The following is a 7,365-nucleotide window of genomic DNA, read 5'->3' as shown; positions in this document are numbered from 1 at the left end:
GGGAAGGCTAAAATTATTAGGTGATTTATCGACTGCCCAGCGTTTTGATTGTATCGAGTGTAAATCAAATCATACAGAAAGATTTTGTCTCCGGAGCGCGATGTGTCCCAGAGTTGTGAAGAAAGCACACGTAAAATATTTCAAATGAGTCTTCAGGCGACAATGGGTAGGCATTTCGTTGCTTTGCTTATGAGCCCAGCAAAGGATCATATATTACTCTGCCAAGCACCGTTTATCAAACAAAGTACGAATTCTACTGGCAAATAAAATGGCAACACAGCATCTTGTATTACAAGTAGGACAGTGATTTTTAATACAGTGAGATTCATTTTGTTGTCAGACTCAAAACAGCTAGTCCATTTGGACGACAAAGAATAATAAAATCTATAAAAGATAAAACTGTGACTTTGAGTGAAACAATGCTATCTCTGTGCATGGAAGAAACCAGCTCCCAGTTTAGGACAGTCCTCTATAGGAGTTCCAGTTTAGCTTAAGATCTGAGTCCTCAACAACATGTGAACCCCTGTTTACCCTGGTCAATAGTTGGGACTCGTCCATTATCTTTAATCTAGGTTCAAACAATTGCGCCCTGATCAATAGCTGGGACGCGTCCATTATCTTAATACAAGGATCCGAAACTAGTATCAAATGTACCCTGCTTCTTATTGCTCACCATAACAGACATATCAGGTTAATAAGTCCGTCCATGTTCATTTGTCATAAATAATAATAATAATAATAATATTAATAATGATATTAATAATAATAATAATAATAAGAAGAAGAAGAAGAGATGTAATACATCCCTCCATTTGTACGTTTCTCCTGTATTCACCATATATATTGGTTGAATTCTAGGCACGTATTTCAGTGCTTTATTTTTCGCCAAATCTCAGACAGGCATTGTATTGTTCATTGTAAATAATCTGGAAGGGTTATATGCACTCATGCTTGACACTGCTCAACATAGCAGTGTTGCTAGAAAAACAGATCTGAGTCTTGTCTGTCCGTTCGTCCGATCTTTACTTTACCCTGCTAATTATATAAGGTCTCTTGTTTTATTAATTATTTTTCCCTTAGAATCTTTAACAGGCATGAAATAAAAGTAAAGGAACATGCCAATTTTGACGTGAAGTCATTGAAATTAAAATACTGTGACGTTCCTTGGAACAAGTAGGTGTGACTAGATAGAACAATTAGGATTATTTTGAAATTACATAGGAATTAAGGCACGACGCAAGACTAAAAATTGTTATGTATTTTAATGACAGACCAGATTTTCGATTGCAACGAGCGTAAATTAATTCTTGGAGAGAGTTTCTAGTCTACGGAAAGCTAATTGGCCAACATAGCCCACGGAAAATATTTCAAGTGAGTCTTCAGGCGACTGCTATGCACTCCTTTGCTTAGCATGCTTGTCCTTTTCTTGTCATGTGAATACACAGTGATGATCTATTTGAGTAGCTTCGGAATGGAACTGAAACACTGAAATTAGGAAAAATGTAACAATTAACCATCCAAAGATTTTGGAGAGGGCACTCACGCCGGCACAAGAGCCTAGTGAAGGATCACATATTTTCCACTCAATGCTTCATAATCACATATTACCCAGCCAGGCCTCATAACCAAATTATTACTCAGCCTAAGTCTCATAACCACACATGGCCCTGTCTAAACTTTATAACCACTTCTTGCTCAGCCGAAGCCTTATAAGCACATATATCCCAGCCTAAACGTCATAACTATTGTCGGTAAAAACATTTTGGAGTCGTTTGGAAACAAGTGTCTGATTAAACAATTTAATAACTGTAATAAACATGCACACTAATGAGGTCCGCCATTGATTTCATACAAGAGGCTCTGACCAACGTAGCAAAGCTGTTACCTTCGAGCGATCAACTGGAACTCTACGAAATAACATGGATACAGGCATACGTGTCAAATATACGTTGCAGCTGCGACAGACTGCATGTTCAGCTATCACAAAAAGCTTTAAATAGACGTTTGCACCGTTGATCAAATTAACAATGGGAATTGCAACCAAGACTGCGAAAACTGGAACGAGTGCATAAAGTGTAGGAAATCACGAGCAATTCTTCTGAGATTCTTGGAAGGAAAAGACGACCTGGTCCGGCGAGGTGTGCGTCAGAACAATTAGTACAAAGTCCAAAAAGAAATGTTTTAAGAGGCATTTGCAAATCTTCTGTAACAAGAACAAACCGAGTACAAATCAAAGACATATCTGTTCCAAAACGTAATGAACCGACACGGCGAATATTCTTTGACTTTCCCCTACGGTTTGCTGCTGAAGTATCTGAGTGAAAACAATATAAAGATTATATGATAGAGTTTGAAGTGCCTGCGTATACGAGACCAGGTTCATAAATAGGGAATGGGTCGAATGGATATTCAATGATTGGACTGAATTAAAACGATTATACAGCAATAACTCTATGTGGAATGATTGTCGTAAATTGTTCAGCTCCTTACACACATAGGTGAAGAAAAGATCAGACCATACTGTATAGTTTTCATCGTACATTAACAAGTTCTTACAATAAATCTTGGTTTTACGGGAGATCCTCAACAAGAGTATTTCCTCCCAAGGAAGAAGAACGATATTTGTTCCCAACAGATGAGAAACTACCCAAACATAGAAAAGGCCTGGGTGGTCGTGCATTCAACGTGGACGTAAACGAGGGACAAACATAGGACAAACATAGATTCCACACGTACAAGCATCTTTAATGGCTTCACCACTCTTGCTTGGGTCTAAACGTGTCTCTCATGGATCGGTTGGAAATAATACTCGGGTCATTCGCACGGACAACAACGTACCAAAAGTCATAATTGAGGCTACACCAATTTGTCAACGATTGCTCACCAACGATATCATGGACACAGGAACGTTATGAATGCTGATGCACGAACTTGTTGCAGACATTCCTGATGCTTATAACGATCGAATATTGTTTACTGATGATGAGTCACGAATCATTTTCCATCAAAACACGCGTTTTACACGAAAACCGCCTCCGGTCGTCACCTCGACGATTACAATCTCATCAACAAAAACATAATTTTACGCGACTTTCTCTACACCAATCACTGCAGGGGAATAACACACACTTGCGATTGTACTAGCATCGTTGCACGTGAATTATATTTGGCCTAATATAAGATCACAGCCGTTTGATGGTCTTCCTGTGAATAACTCGTTTGTGTTTTCGATGAATGATGGTGAACAAACCTGGCAAGAGGTTAAACTTTCCGCAGGCGCGTACAACATGAATTATAACAATGAAGAAATTTTGTTACAGACGAGCAAAGGCTTCACAATTTTCATATGCGAAAACTAACCCAGACTCAGCTTTGCCATCTCGATTAAATGTGATCCGTACAAGGCTGACATTGCATGCTTGTCAATAAGAACAATTTTCGGTTGACATGAGAACATTAATGAAATTCCTGACGGCAAACGAAGTTTACGTGCTAGACCGAAATGGCCAGGATACATACCATATCGCTCCTAACCTTTTCAGAATTATCTCATCGATTCAAATCAATTTAACCTGTGATGTCAGCAATGGCAGTTATGAAAGCGGATGTTACACAAAAGAAACTGCGGAAGGTATAGCATCCCAGTGTGACATACATTTTGAGTTTTCACGAGCTGTGGAACCAAGTGATTTTGGTATTAATTATTCCTGAGGCACCGGTGTTTCGTCCTGACAGAATTATCGGGTGACAAAACTTTGTTTTAATCTTATGGGCACAAGATCGATCTCTGCTTGAAAACCTTTACAATGCACTTGTACATTACAGATGGAGCTGGTATTTTAATACAGTGACAAAAGTACGTAGATGTCTAGTACCAGTACGAGTTGTTAGCGCGAGAAAACCCGTTCTCACGACATATTACGGAAATAGTCTTGGTGATTATTTACAAACACACCAGTTGCAACGCCAGTTGCTTATAGCATCATAAACGTTGCTGCGAATCAGTTAAAAAATCAAGAATTGTGAGCGGTTAAATTGATTCGACATACATTACGACTATTAGTAAATCGACAACCAAACGTGAATTTACTTCCATCAACAGAAGCTACCCTTCGTTTGACCGTATAGAATAACAAGCGCATGATATGTCTCGGTGTTTTCTTCCCTGTGAAACTTCCATGGAAATTGATGGAAAACCTGCAGAAAACGTTTATGATAATCCTAATTTCCTACATTGATGCCAAGGTTGGATTTGCTAACAATAGTATCATGGCGATGTTCAGCAACTTACATAATTTCATTGATGAGTAGGGAATGGAAGCATGTTTAGGAAATGACGACACTGCTTCTGATTTTGCTCGCAAATATAGCGATGATCACGCGAGATCAAATTGCCCGTCTATGATGTTTCACAAGATGCAGATCATATCGAGTATTTACTGTATCCGTTTACACTGGATGCTTTCTTGGAAGAACCACCCCATTTTTTCTTGACAGACATGGTGCAGGCGGCGCCGCAATAAAAAGCAAAAACTTGAATTATAATAAAGGATTCGCAACGCGTCAAGTACAACTTAAAGGACATTCATTACTATTTCATTACCCAGAAGAATGCATTGTAACAACAACATGGGGTTTTAAGTACTTCTTATGAAAATAGTTCCGCCTGCACATCTTGAAAGTGTTACTCGTACCTGTATTATACATTAACATATAATTTAGTTTTATTTAAGCCATTTGGTTTTATGACATTTACATTTTAATTCTTCAAATTGAGTGGCTGGCTTGTGTTATAGTAAAATTACATGCACGATGCGTGTAGAATTTCATTCATAAATGAAGAATGATTGCCAAAGTCAAATTAACAGCTATTTCAATCAACTGCGCTACGATTAATTCGAATGGAAGTCACGACATCACCTAAAATTAGGATTGCATTTGTCCTGTAGAGATATCGTGCATGCCCTTGTTGTTGATTGGCTCAATAATTTGAGAAGGTCCAAAAAATGACTGTTACATTATTTGACATCTAAGGATGAAAATGCTCTCGAGAATCTTTTTAGTGTTTCAGATTTTGTTGAATCGGTGCGCACATAGAGGCAATATAAGATAATTAAAGCACCATATCAGGATTCTTCAGTTCCTATGGCAGTTCTATAAGAGTCGTGAGAGGAAATCGTGATTTATTTATAATATGTTCGTTGGACTTGTAGAGTGGAAACTATATATTCTAAAACAGGCAGTACTTTGAGGATTATGTGAAATCATTCATGGGATTGAACATCTAAATAATTCAGTCGGCTTATGTGAAACTTTCAAGGATTTTAGTGAGATTGTACTTTATCGGGATTATCTTGAAGTAAGAACTTTTGGATTTAGAACTGGTTGTTCAGTGGCGCTTTTACGCTAGCGCAAATATATTAGAATTGTTGGATAATTTCCGGATTGATATGAAGTTGATAGCACAATTTTAGGATAACATTCAAGGAATTTATTCACTGTAAGTTATACTTAACTCTTTTACTTTATATTTTAGAAACTTTAATACTTGCTGGTTTTTACCCTTTCTTGTTGCATAGTTTTAACACAAAAGCATTGTTTTGACTACTCCTGGATGGATGGCCTTGTCACCATGGAGTATTTAATAAATGCCGTTTTATGAATGTCTACATGGTCCTAAATGCAAATGGTGCCGCCGAAACATCCAATATGGTTGCCACGGTGCCAATCTTAAAAATCTTGTTATCATTACTTCCCAGGAATGAATGATCTATTCAATATTTGGTTATCTTTTACAGACATTATCATTACTTCTCAGGAATAAATGGTCTAATCAATATATAGTTATAATTTAAAGACATTATCGTTACTTCCTAGGAATGAATGGTCCAATCAATATAGAGTTCTCATTTAAAGACATTATCGTTACTTCCTAGGAATGAATGGTCTATTATTTAAAGACAGTATCATTACGTTCCAGGAATAAATGGTCTAATCAATATAGCGTTATCATGTAAAGATACGATCATTGCTTCCCAGGAATGAATAGTCTATCATTTAAAGGCATTATCATTACTTCCCAGGAATGAATGATCTAATCAATATTTGGTTATCATTTAAAGACATTATCATTACTTCCCAGGAATAAATTGTCTAATCAATATAGAGTTCTCATTTAAAGACATTATGATTTCTTCACAGGAATAAATGGTCTAATCAATATAGGGTTATCATTAAAAGACTTATTAGTTTTAGTTGGTTGTAAATAAAAATGGTGCCGATCTGATTTCTAGTATAGTAGCCAGAATGGAAATCTTGAAAATAATGATGCTACTCCAAGATCACTGCTCGACATTATGATTTCATCAAAAGACTTATTATGCTTTAGCTTGGTCCAAAATGAAAATGGTGCCAATCTCATATCCAGTATAGCCCCAATGGGAGCCATCTCAAAATTTTTGTTATTCTTACTCCTCCAAAACGGAAAGTCATATTAACACGGGGTTACAGTTTCTTGGCCATCAACGAAAATAGTGCCAATCTTGTACCCAATAAATGCAACATAGAAGATTATTTGAAAATACTGGCTTCAACAGTCGTTGGTGAATGAAGAAATTGTCGCATCTTAAATTCATGTAAAACAAATTAAACAGAAGAGCGCTAGTACCTTCGAGAGGCTCTTGATTTGATTGCATTACGATTTCATTCAAATTTCGTTTCCGATTTTGAAATTCAGTTAAACTGTAAGTTCTTGACAACTTACGAAGAGTATGGATAGATCATCTTTCTTCAACAGTTTTGAAACAATTAATAGATACACACATACGATAAATTATAAATCGATATAGTTTGCATACGGAATGTCGCCTCTGATATATTGTTTCTTTAAATAAAGATTTCGTCTTCTTTGAGAGTAGCATAATTACGCGAAATTTAAAAGAATTGTCAACATGGCAAACAGTCTCCAAGAATTCTCGAAATTCCTAAGCCAGACAGACACGATTGAGAAGAGAGCGATTCTATGGAACAATTCTGCAGACTAAACCCTTTTAAATTAACGTGACCACTATATTGATACAAAATGAATTTTTTATTACAGTTGAAAGCTTAATGAGTGATGATGAACACATTTGGATGACCGTTACACTTTTCGGACCTTAATTTGATGGATGCCTCTGCATCTGAAGCATTCAAAATAGCAAGGACATGCGTTAATAAGACTGAGAAGAAAATCGGGAGTTTGTTCCAATAAAGTATTTTATTACCAAAAACCAAAATGTAACAGACAAAAGTACTGGTATCACTCTACAAATTACGACTGCCCCTCACAGAAGAGCATAATCAAAACACATTATAGTGCACTGC

At 36.7% G+C, this 7,365-nt stretch overlaps 1 protein-coding gene across 1 annotated transcript in view; it reads left to right on the top strand.

The window, feature by feature from the left end:
• LOC149776485 (uncharacterized) overlaps nt 1-7,365 on the top strand; it is a 150,238-nt gene that overhangs the window by 101,900 nt on the left and 40,973 nt on the right. The window lies entirely within an intron of this gene.

Source organism: Sinohyriopsis cumingii, chromosome 18, assembly GCF_028554795.1.
Source record: "Sinohyriopsis cumingii isolate HCF-2022 chromosome 18, ASM2855479v2, whole genome shotgun sequence".
Lineage (NCBI taxonomy): Eukaryota > Metazoa > Mollusca > Bivalvia > Unionida > Unionidae > Sinohyriopsis > Sinohyriopsis cumingii.
The sequence above is the reverse complement of the archived record's forward strand: the minus strand, read 5'-3'. Positions and strand labels throughout refer to the sequence as shown.